The sequence below is a fragment of the Mandrillus leucophaeus genome, unplaced genomic scaffold (genome assembly GCF_000951045.1).
Source record: "Mandrillus leucophaeus isolate KB7577 unplaced genomic scaffold, Mleu.le_1.0 Scaffold608, whole genome shotgun sequence".
NCBI lineage: Eukaryota > Metazoa > Chordata > Mammalia > Primates > Cercopithecidae > Mandrillus > Mandrillus leucophaeus.
In genome coordinates this window covers 602,077-621,067 of record NW_012106564.1, presented here as the reverse complement: position 1 = coordinate 621,067, position 18,991 = coordinate 602,077, and the positions used below count along the sequence as shown (strand labels likewise).

Below are 18,991 nucleotides of genomic sequence, written 5' to 3'. Positions count from 1 at the left end.
TTTATGGTGATTTACCCATGTCTCTTTGTAATGTTCTGATTTCAATCAATTCAAAAACAGTTCAATAAGGTAGAATAATTACAACTAGCTTGACCTTTAAGTTTTACTATATTAGTCTAGGAATAGAAATGCCCCAATGAACATTTTATAAAAAATACAATTTTAATCTGCAAATAGTCAATAGTTTTCAGTCCAGCCTTGTCTTCATAAAAATATACATTCATAGATGTTCACAAGGGGCACAGGAAAAGAAAAAAATGGGGGGGAAAAAAAAAGCATTCCTATGTGAAAAACTGTAGTTATTTAGGTCAGTAGCCACATTGTCTTTTTAAATTCACTGAAATGACTGAGATTAGGAGGGGGCCAACCATCAGATGGTTGAAACTGACATCAAAATGGGGCTATGTGATATTAGAGGACACAGGCAAGGACTACCATGGATGAGCCTGGGGAGTTCTAATAGAACAATCTGGCCATACCTGCCCCATATTCTGTATATGATTGAAGTTACTTTCAGCCTTTTATTCTATTACTATAATATACAGCTTTGAATCCCAAAATCCTGTTAAGAAAAACAAATCCTGAATGATTCATTTCGGAAATTTTATATATATATATATAGTTTTTTCCCTAAGGGGAATAAAATGCCAAGGAAGGAATTTCATGGATTAAAAATCTCTTTTAAAATGCTTGGAAAGAGAACAGGGAAAATCCAATTTGTATACTTTTTTCACTTTATTATTCTCTTGCATAATAAGAAATGTATACAGCTATACAAGAAATATATAGTATTTTGCTACCTATAATTATGTTACCTAGTTTAATTTTGTGATTTTGCTGCAATCAAATAGGAAAGTGAAAACTCAGATCTTAAAAACCGTCTCACAAAATTAAAGGTAATCATTTAGTCCATAGTGTGTGGTCAAGTTGAAATTAGAAGGTCTGTATCTCTTAAACTGAAAAGTAACTTGAAGATTATTTGGGGCTCCCTTAAGTGATAGCTTTTTACAGCAAAATTTTATATTATTGATTCTTTAATATACTTTTTTTCATTTCTTTTTATTTATTGTACTTTAAGTTCTGGGATATGTGTGCAGAACGTGCAGGTTTGTTACACAGATATACATGTGCCATGGTGGTTTGCTGCACCCATCAACCCGTCATCTGCATTAAGTATTTCTCCTAATGCTACCCCTCCCCTAACCCCTAACCCACCGACAGGCCCCAGAGTATGATGTTCCCCTCCCTGTGTCCACGTGTTCTCATTGTTCAACTCATAATTTGCTATCTTAAAAAAAAAAGTACAGATTATTCTTTGAATGTCAGTTTCTCCTGCAGGCATGGGCCCTTTGGGATTTGCTGGGCTTTTTCAAACCTGTAGAAGGAGTAATCTGTTCACCAATAAGGTCAGTGTTGCCTCATCTTACGCAGATCCAGTGTTTGACACAAAGGGCGGGGAGGCATAGACATGGTCTAAGTGATGCAAACCACGAAGCAAGAAAGTCACAGACTTGAATCACAGCCAAGACTTCCACACATACAGCCTGCAGTGAGCCACAAGGCAATTCCCAAAGTGATCTTACATATGGAGTACAGCATCCTGAGTTCTAGAGATAGAGGAGAGTTTAGAGATTATAGACCAAGCTCTTCATTTTAAAGCTGAGATAGCTGAGGCCAAGTGTAGTCAGATGACTTATGTAGGGCTCTAGAGCTAGCCAGTGGCATTGCCAGAATTAGAACCCTGGACTCCTGCCTACCAATCCGGCCCCATATCAGGCATCCCCTGCTGCCTCTTGCAAAGAGAGCAAGAGCCAAGTACTAAAGGGATGGGCTCGCCCAATAAATGTGGCCAGCAGCAGATCCTTGACTCTGGATTTTATTATAAACTTGAAAAAAATTCTCCATCAATCACAAATAATAAATGCTATATACAGAACAGCATCTTGTTCCAAAAGTGTGCATTGGAAAAGAAAGGGGGAAAAAAACCCCTATACTATCTTTAAATCTCGAGGCATAGCTCTAAACAGATGGAAAAGCCGACCTATGTCATCAAGAAAAAAGAATCATTCCTTTTGAAAAGGAAGAATGAATTTTGCTGGAATAGAGTCAGGGTGGAGTAGGAAGAGTCCACATCTAAGAGTGTTAACTCATTTTTTTGTAGATAATTTGCCAAGAGCCAGAGGAAATCCCCAATAATCTTAGCAAAGTTTTTTTTTTTTTTTAAGGTTAGAGGAAAATGCATTTTATACTTTTTTTCTGCTCGTGTAAAATTAGTCTTAATCACAAGCTACACATATTCTACAAAGGAAGTCATTATTAAATGGTCTTCATTTACAAATTTCACGTTATATAGGAGTTACAGCATTTCTTTCAATAGAATATTCCCACGAGGCTACTCTCATGGGTACAGGTCTAGTCTAACCTTGGTCTTTCCTCTAACATCTTGCTGCAGCCTAAAATCTACTATAGTCACATGCCCAGATGGCCTGTTCAGGTCTATGTTATATTGTTAAAAAAGAAAGGTCACTTTTATCCATATGCGTTCTCCGAAAGGTCTTGAACTATAAGGAGCAATTCATAAGAATTTGTTGAATGAACGACTGACTTTTGATTTGAAGCAGAAATTAGGCTTCTTACTCCATCACAATGCTAAGTGGTAAAATCAGAAGCATCAATTTGACTTTGAAATACATTGATTTTTGTTTCAGTGAAAAATGGAGCACCCCATTGGACACTTGGGGAAGTAGCTACAGTTCCTTCCAAAGGGAGCACACTAAAAAATATGACAAAGTACATGATGTCCAACTCACAGGTATCCAGTTGCAGAGTAATGTGACATATAGAGACATATAGACCCAGACTGGGATTTGGGGTCTTACTCTTGCTCCTCTCAAATACATAAAACAATTCAAGCAATTTTTATTAATTTGCTTGCTCTTGATCATTCTAGAGAGTCCCAGACTCTCACAGGGATAGACCTCACTCCTCTACTTTGGGCCTTCAGGTTTGAGGAGGAGGAGGAAAGGCAGTCAAGTGGCAGCACAAGTTCCTGGCTTGTTACTTCCTCCTAGTAGGGTAGTTCCCCCAGGATAGCAGCTCTGCAGCTTGTGCTGAAAGTTTTCTTCTGTATTTGCAGTACCCGTTCTCCCTCTCCTTACAGGTTAGGGCTCCTGGAAACATTCAAGTGCCCAAGAAGGTGGGAGGGCCATGAACGGCCACCTGTTAGTGACTGTTACTCCATCTCAGTATGAAAATGAAAAGATTGGGCAGTGGTCTTCACAGCGGCTCACGTCACATGCTCCATGCCAATAGTTGTTTTCCTTAAATCCTAATCAAAACTGAGATACTCCAAGATATCCATCAAACAAAGAGTTCTTAAAGCTGCTCTCTTGGTAATGATAACTGCTTCAAGGAATTGTGGTGGCTGCTGATACCATTTTCTGGATTAAACATACAGCCTTTAAATATACAGCCTTCCCCAGCATGCCTCGCAAGTGTCAGGCAAACATTTATATTTCAGTTAGGAATTTCTGCAGTGAAGACATTGCTTGGTGCTTTTTTTTTTTTTTTTTTTTGAGACGGAGTCTTGCTCTGTCGTCCAGGCTGGAGTGCAGTGGCGCGATCTCGGCTCACTGCAAGCTCCGCCTCCCGGGTTTACGCCATTCTCCTGCCTCAGCCTCCCGAGTAGCTGGGACTACGGGCGCCCGCCACCACGCCCGGCTAATTTTTTGTGTTTTTAGTCAAGACGGGGTTTCACTGTGTTAGCCAGGAAGGTCTCGATCTCCTAACCTCGTGATCCGCCCGCCTCGGCCTCCCAAAGTGCTGGGATTACAGGCGTGAGCCACTGGGCTTGGCCTGCTTGGTGCATTTTCCAGGACCCAGCTGACATTTAAACAGAAGAGGTGACTGCTTATTTGACAAGACTTCTAAGAGACATAGAAAGGATCTCATGATATAAGAAATTCTTCCATTATAATGCTACCTGCTGGTTGAAATCTTCCCATGAGAGAAGATAGGCCTGATGCTCTTGAATTAGGGCTTTACATAAGCACCGTTAGATAAAAAGCAAGTGTTTCAAGAGAATAAGTATGGCAGGTAATTTTCAAGAGTAGGCTAGCAGGAATGAGGTACTAACTAGGGAAATTTTGACCAAGCATGGTGATGGGATAGGCTGGAGCTGACAGCATTATAAGGAGAAGGCAAGTTTGGAATGGGGCAAGATGAGTCTTTAGGTGTTAGGGACACCAGGCCCAGGATGGAGAACACAGGGTGGGCCTCAAAGACAAAACGTGCTTCCACTTTTATGTTTACTGCTTGTTCTAGAATTTTCCCCCTCAACTATCAAAAATGCCTCACATAGAATTATATCCTCCAATAGAAATGAAAGCAGCTGGTAAGTACAGAGTTTTATATGTGGTGGGTGTTTGATAGATGTTGATGGAAGTTGGATTTCATTCATCTGCTCATCAAGATGTTTTTTGTTCTTTGTCCCAGCAAAACCACAGCTTTTTAAAAGATCAGGATCAGGAACAAGGTCATTAAAAATATATTTTAAAATGGAAATTAAAACAGAAAGGAGGTGTGAGGATTCTTGCCAGCGAAATCAACATGCACTTTCTCAGCGGAGGAATCACAGAAATGCGGCTGAGAAGGGTGTGCCTTCCTAAAAAGGGGCAGGGAGAAGGGCAGCTGGGAATGGAATGTCATCCTTCCCTGAAGCACTGGATTCTCACGAACACATTTCTGCCACCTGGTAATTTCACCTCTCTAGCTCCACACGTCAGTGTATTTAGAATCTCTTTTATTTCATAAAGCTAGCATTGCCATTAAAACAACATCTGCATTATATTTTAGAAATAAAACTTACACCATAGAAATTAAAGTGAGATATCTATGTGAAAGTGCTTTTTAAATTAAAAATCGAATTTTTATGTGGAAACCCCTCTGTACTGAAAGGGATCTGCAAATAAACTAGTGCTAGCAAATATTTATAAAGTACCTTTAAGATGTGAAAATTAATCTCTGGGCCAACAAGAGAAGTGATGGATGACCACTTAGTTTAGAAACAGTCCTACAGGCATCTGCAAATGGGCACTAAAACAACCAGGTTCCAACAAGCCCGTCGCCACCATAAGGAAACAATGGAGTTCTTATTTTGGCCACTCAAGGCTCTCATCAAGATGTTATCTTCATAAGTTAATGCACATTTGTAAAGGTAAATAAGCATTTCCATTAGGCTCTCCAGTTTCTCTAATTTGCTTATGGTGTGTGAGGCCCAGTGAGTGAAGTATTTAAGTATTGAGATTGATTCCCTTTTTTTTCCTGAATGTTTTGGATTTCTTAGCCCCTGGCTGGGGAAAACGCCCATGCTAAAACAGCAATAACAGCATACCACATCCTTTCACATCAACATGCATGATTTATCCTATGGAACAGAAGGAGCAAATAACAGCCAAGCTTCATTATTTTGCAGATTGCATATTTGCAAATTTTTCCACTAATTAACATTTGTTTTTAATCCCAAAATTAATACACAAAGCATTTCAGACTTATTTGTGGACATGTGAGGAATGGAGAAAAATCTGAGTCACCCAAGGTGCCTGTTTCTGGCTAAGGTTGAACAAAGTGATGCTCTGCCTTCTTGTTTCAGCTCTCAGACTGTAAACAAGTGTCCTTTTCACAGTTGACGTAGCACCACACCTTTCCCATTTTTGTGCTCTTTGTTAGTGACTTCACTGTTTAAGCAGCCCCTAAGTATAGTGCTGAAGGGCTGTCTAGAGTTTCTGAGCACGAGAAGGCTGTGATGTGTCTTGCAGAGCAAAAACGTGAGTTAGATAAGCTTCATTCAGTCATGAGCTATACTGCTGTTGGCCATGAATTCAATGTTAATGAATCAACAATGTACATTAAGTAAAGCATCATTAAACAGAAACACACATAAAACAAAGTTATGTACTGATTCATTGATGAAAATGTTGTGATCAGTGGCTCACAGGAATCCAACTCCATATTTCCCTGTAGAAACAATGGTTTGGCTAATTTGGTGTTTCCAGCAACTTTATAAAACATTACTACTGCGAATAATGAGAATCAATTGTATTATGCTCTATGTTTTTTCAACGAGAAAAATAAGACCCATGGAGGTTAAATTTGTTCTTCCAAGGTCACCCGTCCAGTTAGAAGCAGAATAAGGGCTAAAATAGAGGTGTTTTGTTTCCAATCCAGTGATCATTTTTTTCTGCTTCATTCCTTCTTTCACCAACACCTTCATTATGAATGAAGATAAGGCCTATAATTTCTGCATAACATGAGATGCTCAGATTTAGTTAGCATTTTCTTCCCCAGAGCACTGTCTTTCAAAGCATTTAAAGCAGGCTTAAATTGACTCTTGAAGCCCCAAATGGCAAAAATTATATGACGGTTCAATTTAAGTTATAGAATTTTAATGTTTGGCTTACGATGACTCATGAATACAAGATATAGTCAGAAAAGGAGACAAGACTAAACTTTTTTGAAAGTTCCCTCTGTGCCAGACAAATGTAGCCAATTTCCACATATTATCTCATCTGATAAGAAATTAGTGTGAGCTTCAGCAAATTAATTTGCCAACTGTTATACTTTTTAGACAAGACGTGGTTTCTAAGAAAATGGATCATGCATTTTTTAAAGAAATATGCCTAACAAGTATGCCTAACGAATAGAGACATGGAGTCTAAACTTATCTGACTCTTTCCTATTAGCAGCTAAAAATAAAAACACAACATTTTAAAAATCAACAATATCAAGTTCTGGCAAGGATTTGGAGCAACCGAAATCTTCATACTTTGCTATTAAAAAAATGTTGTAGCCACTTAGGAAAAACTGCTTGATATTTCTTATAAACATACACTTAATACATGACAAAAAGCAATCTCACTCCCACATATTTATCCAAGAGAAATAAAAATATATGTTCACACAAAGACCTGTGTAAGCAAATGCTTATAGCAGTTTTATGCATATTGGCCCCAAATTAGAAACAACCTTAATGTTCAGTTGGTGAGTGAGCAAGTTGCTGTATGGCCATATAATGAAATTCTACTCAACCAGTAAAAGGAGCTAACTACTAATACATGCAACAGCATGGATATATTATGAAAGCACTATGCTACGTGAACAAAAACCAGACAAAAAATGTTAATATACTTCTATTCATAGAACATTCTGGAAAAGGCAAAACTATAGGGATAGAAATCAGATCAGTGGTTGCCAGAGACTAGGAGTAGGAGAAGGGATTGACTACAAAGCACAATGGAACATTCCAGGGATATGGAAATGCTTTACATCTTGATTAACATTGACAAAATATAAAAATTTATTGGATTGAATAAAGCAATTAGATAGACAAAGGAACTAGAGAAGGTATCTTTTGTGGTGCGTTTAAACCTAGAAAGAGTTTTAAAAGGTATTTGTTGCTTATTACCTAGATTAAGATAAAACTACAGAAGAATATTTACTAATTATCTGAAAGTAATGTCAAAATAAGTCACAGTTAGCTTTAGGGTGTGACATGGAATAACAGGTATCCCAAGACATGAGCATTCTAGAAAGTGAAACCTGCCCAAGATGCTATTTAAGATGTTCTCTCTGTAACAGACAGCAAGCAAGTTGTTTATAGACAGTCTAGGCAAAAAAGCTCTCCAGCTTGATAAGAAGTTAGTTATTTTAATATGGTAATCTGAAGATTATTTTATAATTCCATCTATTAATAATAGTATAGGGATTTTTTTCAAGAGAATTTTTATTATTACCTTGTCTTAGAAAAAACAGAGAGAAGGATATTGCAAAAATAAAAAATGTCTACACTTGGATGTAGATAAAAGCTTTTAATCATTAGAAGATGCCTCCTTGTATTGTCACACTGAAATTCAACTTTAGTAAACAAGATAACAAAATTGAACCTCAAGGCAATATAACCCCACTTCTAGTAAGGGAGTCCTAGGGGCAAGTGAGTCACTTTAGAAGGGAGCCCCAGCTGTGATCTAGCTGCCTTGGGGTAGATGGGCTGGTAAGGATGAAGGGGCTCCCCATTTCCAAGGACAGGATGGGAAATGGATTATATAATAGTTGGTCTGTAGTCAAAGTTGTGACTTTTCTAGTGGCACCCTCCCTGTTGGGATGATGCTTTTAGACCTGACTCAGTTTTTTCACTCCTTCACAAATAGCATTAGCTTCAAAAGCCTAAATGTTTTGCTTATTTAATTAGATGTGTGTATTGAGAGTGGATCAAGGAGGGGTAAGAAATGACATGTTTTCACCACCAAAACAATCCTTCCCTGGCAACTATGGGATGCTCTGGGAAGGTCAAGTCCAATATGCCTTGAATCTGAGTGAAAGCAAGAGACCACAGGGGGCCTTGTGGTTCCCCTGAATGATGATACATACTAGCAAAAAAAAAAAAAAAAAAAAAAAACACCCTAAAAAAAAAAAAAAAAAAAAAAAAGCCTCTGAATCCAGACTGGTATTTGGTCTGGGAAGAGGCACTAATCGGAAGACTCCTTGTCCCCTGTGACCTGTATTATCCAGGCAACCCAGATCTTGACTGGCCAAGGGACTGGCCAACTGGATGGAAACTCCTTACCCAATTTTTATGTTTTGTTATGTGCTTTCTTAATAAGGTCTTAGCAACTGGTGATAAGGGTCTGTGGTTGTTCCTCATAATCATTTTATAAACAATATTTTTGAAGGGAGCAAATGTGTTCAGCTTAAAGCAATAGTGGCATCCATTAATGAAGTAAACTATAGGTAAAATATAGAGTTAAAATGTCTTTAATGTTCTGAGAGAGCCCTAGTTTATAAATATGCTGCCTGCTTCTTCAAAAATATATTCATATTTATCATGTATTCTGGTTTGGGGTTAGAAAAATTTTCTCACCCTCCACAGATGGTGCATATAAAATATTCCCTACATGAAGCTTTTTCTTTTTTTAATAAAAAACATATGGAAATGCCATAAAATTTTGCAGGATGGCAGAGAAGGCCCTGTTCAAAGCCTTCTCAATTCTCCTAAGAAAAATAAAACTATTTTTGGAAAGGAATAAAGCCCAGTTCAGCTTTATTCCTTCCTCAGTTTAGCATTTATTACATTGTAGTATCCTGTTTGGTTTGTGTATTCCTCTTGCTAGGATATAAATTCTACCAGGATGGTAACCATTTTTCTTCTTTCTTTATTTATTCTATCATAATGTTAGATGCATAGAAAATGATATTTTAATAAGAGATGAGAAATTTCACAATGCCTACCCTGGAGATATAATTACACGAGAATGCCATGGCATAAGTTTCAAAAGCTAAGGCTAAGGAGATGAAAGCTTGGTCTGATCCAAATTTGTCCCAGGAGGCCCATTTTTTTCCTCAAGGGAATTCGGGGATATAGGTCAGCTACAGGGCAGATCTCAGATCTGTCTGTTTTTAAGCTATCTTGGGCACAGGTCAACTCTTCTAAATGATAGCAGGACCAGTACAGATCCACGCTCTTGGCCTAAGGCTAGTCCTAAGATGGCCTCTGGAATGAAAGACAAGGCCATCTATGAAGGCCTCAGGAGATATGGTCCTTTAGCTGCTCTAAACTACCAAACATTTTCTATGAATTTTTTTAAAAGGATAATTGTTCATGTATTTTTCCAATCACTCTTTAAGCAGCATTTATGCTCAGTTTTTTGTGGTCCTGGAAAAGGTAATTGATCCCAAAATTCTCTTCCTGTATTTATTTCCAATTTTCTTTTGCCCATAGGCAAAACTACATTTCCAAAGCCATATGCCAACAGATAAGATTATTACATTTCTCATTCTGTTTTTGTTCCATTTAAATAGTCCTTTAAAATTAAAAAGGCATCACATATGCTCCCTACATTAGTTATCTATTGCTGTATAATAGATTAACCCAAAGCTTAGTGACTTAATCAACAATAAACATTCATCATCCACACAGTTTCTGTGGATCAGGTACTTGGGAGCAGCACAACTGGGCAGTCCTGGCTCAGAATGTCTCATGAGGTTGCAGTTAAGATATTGGCCAGGATTACCATCATCTGAAGGCTTGACTGGGGCTGGAAGATGTGCTTCCCAGATGGCTCACTCCTATGGCTAGCAAATTTGTGCTGGATATAGGCATGAAGTCTAAGCCCTTCATGGTGTGGGCCTCTCCATAGGTCTGCTTGAGGGTTTCAGGACACGCCAGCTGGTTTTCTCCAGAATGGGTGATCCAAGAAAATGAACAAGGTGTAAACTGCAATGTCCTTTATGACTTAGCCTCTGAAAGTTACATATTTTCACTTCACTTTTTCCATATTTAATGAGTACACAGCCCAACCTTGATTCAGTGTGCAAGTGGACTATATAAGAGCATGAATGACAACAGGTGAGAATAATTGAGGGCCACCTTGGATACTACCACACTTAAATTTTTTTTTGTGCCACATCAAAAGAAATTACATAAAATAAACTGTGTGCTCATGTCTTAGTTACAAAGTATGAGATTTTTCATGGACCATCTCGAGGCCCTCTCTGCATGATCTATGCATATAGTAGTAATTCTTCCAGCCCTTCGCTTGACCCATCCTAATTCTTGCTTAGTAAAAGGCATCTGTCTAGACAGTTCTTAAGTTTTATCAGCTCTTAGACTTTTTCAAAAAGCTCAATATCCAAAGACCAACACTCCTGAAAATGCACATACCCACAACTGTACTAGTCTGCATACAACTTCAAGGGTTTTATGACTCCCCTGAGCTTAAGAAAAGAAACTCTAACCTGCAAGCTACACACACAATGTTTTCAGCTGGCTGCCAAGTGCAAATGTCACAGCTAATGCTCAACAATAGGCTGATGTCCAATTCTAGCTGAAGGGCTGGCCAACACTCTATGTAAGACAAAATGACAGAAAACATTCACATGAAGTATCAAATTCATCTTTAGTGTCACAACTGTGTCTTTCTTCATTGACCTAGTAAAGTAAACTGTCCATACTTTATAGTGAGTTTTCTTGAATTTGGGTTACACTTAACACATGCCTCTGGTTAATATTAGGCATTAACTTTAATACATATACACAAGTGGAATGACTCCCACTAATAACTCATAATGTCACCAAAACCTCTCAGCTGAAGTTTTAAACATTACTCACCACCAAACAAGGTTACATTAAGCAAGTGCTGCCCAGGACTCCAGCTAGCTATGGTAAAGAATAGTTTCTAATTATAAAAGGCAGCCAGCAAGTTCATCTCAAGAACTAGAGGGTCTCACTCTATCAAGCTAAATTTTTTTCTACAGATATGTATCATATACTTAACAACAGAAAGCACAGATTCTCCAAATTTCTAGAACTAAGGTAGCTAAGTTTGTATTATCCACTTTCTTCAAAGTAGTACCTCAGTGCTTTGTACTGATTATATAAAGAGATCAGCATTATTTATCAATGCATGGTTAATCTCATGAGAATCATCAGTGATAGTTGTGTATCATGCAGATTACCAGAACAACTGAATCAGAATCTGATGTGAGTATAGTAAGGGTGGGGGGAGTGAAAGGCAAGGAGGTTACGGGAGGCAGGACTCTGCATACTTAGCAGATTCACTAAGTCAGTGGTTTCCAAAATGTGATCCCAGGACCAGCATTGCTAGTATCATCTGGGAACTTGTGAGACATGTTCTCACAAGAATTTGTGAGACAAATTCTCCAGACCACCCCACCTCAGAGCTACTGAGTCAGAAACTCTGGGGATGGAGCCCAGTGTTCTGAGTTTATCCAGCCCTCTAGGAGATTATGATGCTTGCTGAAGCTGGAGGACCACTGCACTCAGTGATTCTTTGCTTTTCCATATACTGTGAGTGAGAGTAATTATCTCCAGGTCTGTTAAATAGCCATATTTCACTAAAACAAAGTCAAGTCATAAAATTTCTTTTATTTCCATCTAATTATCTTCCACAACCAGGCCTTGTAGATGTAGGATGCAAGTTCATAAATGAAAAAGGGTAGGTGGGAGAGAGATTTTAGATTCAGAGCTAAAAATCAGAGGTAAATGTTTCTTGCCATGTTTTTAAAAGAAAGAATTACTCTTACAAAATAAGAAAGTCCATGAAAAGAGATCTCCCTAAAAGGATCTTTACTCTGCTAATGCTTATCCTTTAATGCCTTTTAAATTATTTGATAATTCACAGGAAATTTATTTAGTGTTAACATCTGTGGTCCCTTTGTGGTCTATCAACCTCCAACCATGAAAAGGAATGTTTGAAATGGATGTTTCTGGGACACCACAGAAACCTTACAGATGACATCTGAGCCATGGGTTATGACGACTTTGGAAAACACCACAGTAAATACTTGTTGTCTTAATTTTCCGACGTAAGTGAAAACAGATGTTTGCATTGAATGGCCAGTTAAGAACAAGTGTTATATAATGCAATTTGGCTGACAAATTTATGGGATTTTTTTTTTATAAGACTCAATGCACGTTCCTTGCAAACAACTGAGAAAGGCACCTGACAATATTTGAAAAGGCACTGACATGTTTTTGAAAATTTGTGAAAATGGGATTTATTGCCAAGAACATGTGGAGAAGGAATTTTGCCTAACCTGTCCTATGAAGTATTGTTAATTCTCTAAGTAATCCAATGATATTTCTTATTAGTCATTCTGGTAACTCAGTTGTAATATCAATATTTAAAATTTGAGTTGTTCACAAAATGGGATAATGTTCAAAATCACTTGTTTTGCTGAAAGACTGTCTATAAAGAATTTTGCAACTACGTTGTTATACATTAGAGCAAAACTCTAAACCATGCTACTGTCAATATGTTGATCATTCAAAAATTCATTGTGTGTCACACCAAATTTAGTCGGTTTGTAGAACTTTCATCGATTTCTTATTTGTTTTTGTTTTTGTTTTTGTTTGATACAGAGTCTTGCTCTGTCTACCAGGCTGGAGTGCAGTGGTGTGATCTCGGCTCACTGCAAGCTCTGCCTCCCGTGTTCATGCCATTCTTCTGCCTCAGCCTCCCTTGTTTTTTATTTGTATCACAAGATGAACCAGCACAACAATCCAACATGGCATGCATATGTGCAAACACATACACACCTGGATTTGGAAAGCTCATTGAAATACACATTTTTTCCAGTATTCACTATTAATATGGGTTATAATTTAAAAGTCTAAAAGCCAACAGAACATATAAAGTTACCATAGCAGAGATCATGAGGGTCTTCCAAGCACAAGAATTAGAACCTGAGAAGACACGCAAGTGGGAAAGAAGAGGGTTATGAACAAAGAATGAGAGGAAAATTTGGAAGTCATCCATTGAGTATAGCCAAGACAGCCAGATAGAGAAATGGAGATCAAAGAAAGAGGTTTATATGTTGAAATGGTAATAAATGCCTGCAACTGTGTTCTAGTCGCCAATTACAGGATCACCATTTCCTGGGCACACTTTACACAGAAACTCAGTTTCATGGAAATATTGGTTACAAGACAAATGAAGAGAAATATGACATTTGAATGAAAGATCCACTGGAAAACAGCAGAATTCTCTGCAAATTCTTCAAAATATCAAACTCCAACTACACTAGAACAAACATCCAGAATAAACTGAAAACAAGCTTTACAAAAGAACAGTATAATGTCTGACTGCTATTGTGCATATGTTGTTGCCACCCTTCAAGGGACATAGTGATTTATGTTATAACCAAAGCCATTTAGGAATGCTATAGTGTGAATATACAGTTATGGTTTGTCTAATATGATATACACAGAGCTGATCAAATGAATATAAATGTGTGCTCTTCCAAGATTGGTCATGCCAAGATAAATGAACAGGAAGCAATGATATTCTTCAACCAAGTGGAACATTTTGCATGACGTAGAAACAACACTTTTGCCTTTAAAAAGATAACAAAGTGTGCATTGTCTTCCAAAGGATAATTCCTGCCGCATCCAAACAGATGAGGAGTCAGCTGTGAGGCAAGGACATGGGCCAAAGTGGTCACCAGGAGGGGGTGGAAGCCAGGAGAATGCTCTGAAGACTCTCATCATGTTGAGAGAAGGGACAAAGAGGAGGGGCAGAAGAAGGAGGATGAAAGTTTAGGAAAGAGAAGGATTAGGAACGAAAAGAGGGAGTGCAGAAAAAGAGTCACGCAATCAAACTAATCCAGTACCTGCAGACTGACCAGACAGACTGCAGGAGGCATCCAGGAGCAGGCCAAGTCACATGGAATTGCATCCCAAGGATAGGCGGAGAAAAAAATGACCAAGGACCACAACTTGTACTTTCGGATGTTTCACCGTAAAAGACAAATATGCTCTGAGCAGGATCTTCCAAACTCCTTCAGGGAGAGTTGGATGAGGGAACAGCAGTGGGATGCTCATGGCAAGAATTATGTTGAAAACACTCCCAGTGCCCTGGCTTCTCTCTGCAGATCCTGTTTCACTGTGTGGATGCCACGCCACAGGCTCAGACACTCTAGACTTTGACACCCAGCCAGGGTATTCTTTCTGCTCAGTATCAGTGTCCAGGCTACTGGAGCGTCTAGATCTTTCCATCACTGCCAAGGCAGATGTATTAGTCTATTTTCACACTACTATAAAGAAATACCCAAGACTGGGTAGTTTATAAAGGAAAGAGGTTTAATTGACTCACACTTCTGCATGGTTGGAGGGGCCTCAGGAAACTTAGAATTATGGCAGAAGGGGAAGCAGGCACATCTTACATGGCAGCAGGCAAGAGAGAGAACGTGTGAGAGTACAGGAAAAACTACCATTTATAAAACCATCATATCTCGTAAGAACTCACTCACTATCGTGAGAACAGCATGGGGGAACCACCCCCATGATCCAATTACCTCCCACCAGGTTCCACCCTCCACATGTGGGGATTATGGGGATTACAATTCGAGACAAGATTTGGGTGGGAACACAGAGCCAAACTATATCAGCAGGTAAAGAGTTTTAAAAATGTACCCGGTCTTCACATTTGTTTACTTTGGTTAAGAAAGTTACTATCAAAAAAATCCATTAATGCCACTCGAATATTACTTGTTAATGAAAGCTAAAAAGAAGACTGATACTTTTATTATTTCCTTTTTTTAGAGAAAAAAACCCTGATGTTCAGAAAGGTGAAGCATTAGGTTGCTGCAAAAGTCATTGAGGTTTTTGCCATTAAAAGCAATGGCAAAAACCACAAAGACTTTTGCACCAACCTAATGACTTGCTTGGGCTCACGTGTACTCCTGCACTTTACCCACTAACCCATGTTGCTAATTTTCAGTGTTTATCTTTCCAGTTCATAACAAAACTACAAACTAGGTAAACCTGATATGGCAGAGCATGCCCAGCATCATTTCCCTTTTAATTCTTGTAAAAAGGAATAGTTAGGGAAGAATTCTGTGACAGCAGGATCATTAGGAGAGTTTGGAGAGGATGTGCCTGGAGAGGAATGGAGGGACTGTCTTCCAGGTTATCTGATACCTTACTCTAAACTAACTGGCCAGAATGTCTTAACTTCATCTGGGAAAGTGAAAGGAGAAGGAAATTGTCCCACATCTCCTGCCGACATAGCTGGAACAGAACTGAATTCCAGAGCTCGCTGCCAGCACGACTTTGGCAGACACTCCAAGCCCCTCCTTGAACGACAGAATCTGCTGCTCTGAGAGAAGCAAGGCCTGTTAGGTCTCGCACACCCACACACACGTGCACAGTGGCCTCTCAGGAAGACCCTTGGGAAGCCAGAATGTTTTCTTATCAGCTAACAGAATGGAAAAATCACAGAATTGTATTTAACGAGAAAGGATATTTGAAACTCCACCTTGGCATCTCGTTGTAAGCAAAGCGCTCCTGTTCAAAGTCTCAGCAAGGTTTCATTCACCACTACTCAGAGAAGAGAGAACTTCCATTACATTAGAGAAACAGTAGAATACATTTTAAATATGTTTCAGATTATAAGACATGCTACATGCCGAAAAATTATCCTTAACATAAGATAGAAAAATCAGCTGGAATATATATGTTAATGTGCACAATTAAATAAATTATTTTCAATATAATCTACATAATCTGTACTTTCTGAGTATGGAAATTCATTGCATATTTGCTTAACTCCTATATTTTGCGCTGAAATCATGAGGTGCTTTGTTTTCCTTAACAGATTACATTTGAATTCATTTTTCTTCTTCCTATGTATATCACTTAAAGCCAGTACATGGCAACACAGTGGGAGAGCTTAGCTCCTGCAAATGTTGGTTGTTAAATGAGGATAAAGAATTAACACACCAACAGTTTCATGTAAAACTAAACGACTTTTGTGTGGCCAAGTGTTTTTAAATAGAACTGATTTCAAACCCCTTAAATGCAGGAAATGTCTTATTCATCTTTGTAATCCTAATGTGATGATTAAAAAACATTAATTGAATGACAAAATGAATAAATGTAAGTCTGGTCTTAAAAATCACAGTCACAACTTCTCAGATCTGGCTTCTGAGAGTAGCACTTATGTTCTAACACTAAAAACAAATGTTCATCTCAATTTTACACATTTACTTATTTTATATAGCTTCAGGAGGAACTCTGAAATTTTTTTCAAACAATGTTGCAAAATCCTGGAACAAAGCAGCATAAAAATAAAAATCACTTTTAAATTTACAGAAATCAAAACTTAAATAGTAGAAAAATATACTTGCAACTTTTAAATTTTACTCTATACTCATCAAGAAAGATTTATTTATCAAGCACTTATACATACAAATTGTCAAAAATCTCCAAATCAGTAGTTCTTAACCCTGGTCATGTTAGAATCACCTGAGGAATTAAAAAAAAAAATCCCACCCTAGACAAATTTAAAATAAATTTGATGGGGAGGCAGAGCATTACTCATATTTTTGAAAACTTTAGTATTCTCGTGTGCATCCAGGATTAAATATATTGGGCTATAGCCTATATTGGAATATACGTTATAGTATTTATAGTCACAGGTAAGCTTATTAAATGAAGAAAATATTGAATTGCTATGTCATAGGTGAGATGTGAATTAGGCCTCAATTTTCTCTAAAATTAATTTCTAGTGTGACCAGAAGATGCTTGAAGTGGGTGAATTTGCCCTGGTTTTCTAATGGGTGGGCTTTCTAAGCATGATCTTTGACTGGAGAATGACAACAAATCTTCTATGAAAATGTCACATCTTCTAGCTCCCTCTTCAGAATTCCACAGGAAGGAACTTTAACTGATTTCATAGCGTGTGTACTGAGAGGACCTTAAACCTCAGAGCAGCTCTAAGGCTTCTAAATGTTCATCAAAATCACTGTAAATATATGTCAAGGCTTTAGTAGATGAGGGAAACCTACAACACACTCTAACAATCTTGCTGTGGAAGGCTCTTGGTGGGAAACCCAAGCTAATATTATATGGAGTAGAATAAGTACTGATTTAGTCTTGCTGTCCACAGAAGTTTGCCAAAGTAGTCTGAGACCCTGAAGCCAGCCTCTCCTGCCGTGTGCCTCCTGAGCTTTTGAGGCCTTCCCAACACAAAAGAAGACTGTAGGCTAGAGAAGAGACCCACAGGATATCTAGTATTAAACATTCTATGAAATTCTGAGTGTCATGGTTAGAATACTTTCTGTGTACAACCTAAATTTTGTTTCCTGAGAGCATATGGAAGAATTGTTTTATTAACACTGAACAGGATCTTAGAGAAACTCCTTTGGTCTTTCTAGTTGCTTCCATCACATCTACTGATAAAAGTGTATTTTCTTTCTCCACACACAAGTTTAATTAGACGTATAGTAACTTTCATTTACTCTAAAAGCCACTCCACTGAAGTTTCAGAAAAGCACTTTTTTTTTTGGAGACAGAGTCTCGCTCTGTTGCCCAGGTTGGAGTGCAGTGGTGCGATCTCGGCTCACTGCAACCTCCGCTTCCCAGGTTCAAGCAATTCTCCTGCCTCAGCCTCCCAAGTATCAGGGACTACAGGCATGTGCCACCACGCGTGGCTAATTTTTTGTATTTTTAGTAGAGACGGGGTTTCATTGTGTTAGCCAGGATGGTCTCCATCTCCTGACCTCATGATCTGCCCGCCTCAGCCTCCCAAAGTGCTGGGATTATAGGCATGAGCCACCGCGCCCGGCCAGAAAAGCACATTTTTTTGTCATAGTATCATCAAGTTCATAGGTGTTAATTACTTAATATGTTAATTTTTTTCTTATTTTTTTTCTTTTCCTTTAAGAGATGGTGGCAGGAATAAAAGCATTTTTTCTATTTTGGAGGAATTTTGTGTGCCTCTCTACATGATATCAACCACACTTGATGGACCACAGAGGAAACCAGCAAAGGAACCTAGGCATTGACTGGGCTCCTGTATACAGAAAACAAGGTCCACATCGGGTACTGAATATTTACTTTGTACTCTTAAGATATTTATCTCAATTCTCAGAGATTTCTTATAATTAACTTCAACCATTGAGGGAGACAAATTAGCAGTTTGCCAATGTTGGCATCTGCCACAAAATGCTTGATTCTGTAGGAAGTTGAGGAAGTTTTAATGCTTAAACCAGTATATTCGCTGGAGTTAGATTTCCCATGTTCATAGTTTCACTATATCACTTGCTACCAGCCACTGAGCTCTTTGTGGTGGACAGACTTTTACGTAACCTAAGGTGTACAATCAACTTGTGTGGTAAACCTGTGAGTTGCTTCTAACCAATAGAATATGGCAGAAGTGATGGGTTGTGGCTTCTGTGATTAGGCTACATAAGGTTGTGACCTCCATCTTACCTGCAGACTCTTCTGGGCGTTCCTTTTTTTTTTTTTTTTTTTTTTTTTTTTTTTTGTTTTTATCTTTTTCTTATGGAAAATTTCAGGCTGGAGTGCAGAGGCCGGATCTCAGACTTTTACGTAACCTAAGGTGTACAATCAACTTGTGTGGTAAACCTGTGAGTTGCTTCTAACCAATAGAATATGGCAGAAGTGATGGGTTGT

The 18,991-nt window shown here is 38.3% G+C and overlaps 1 protein-coding gene across 1 annotated transcript in view; it reads right to left on the bottom strand.

Annotated features, from left to right (window-relative positions):
• Window positions 1-18,991, bottom strand: part of LOC105553778 (target of Nesh-SH3-like) — a 148,790-nt gene that overhangs the window by 122,929 nt on the left and 6,870 nt on the right. The window lies entirely within an intron of this gene.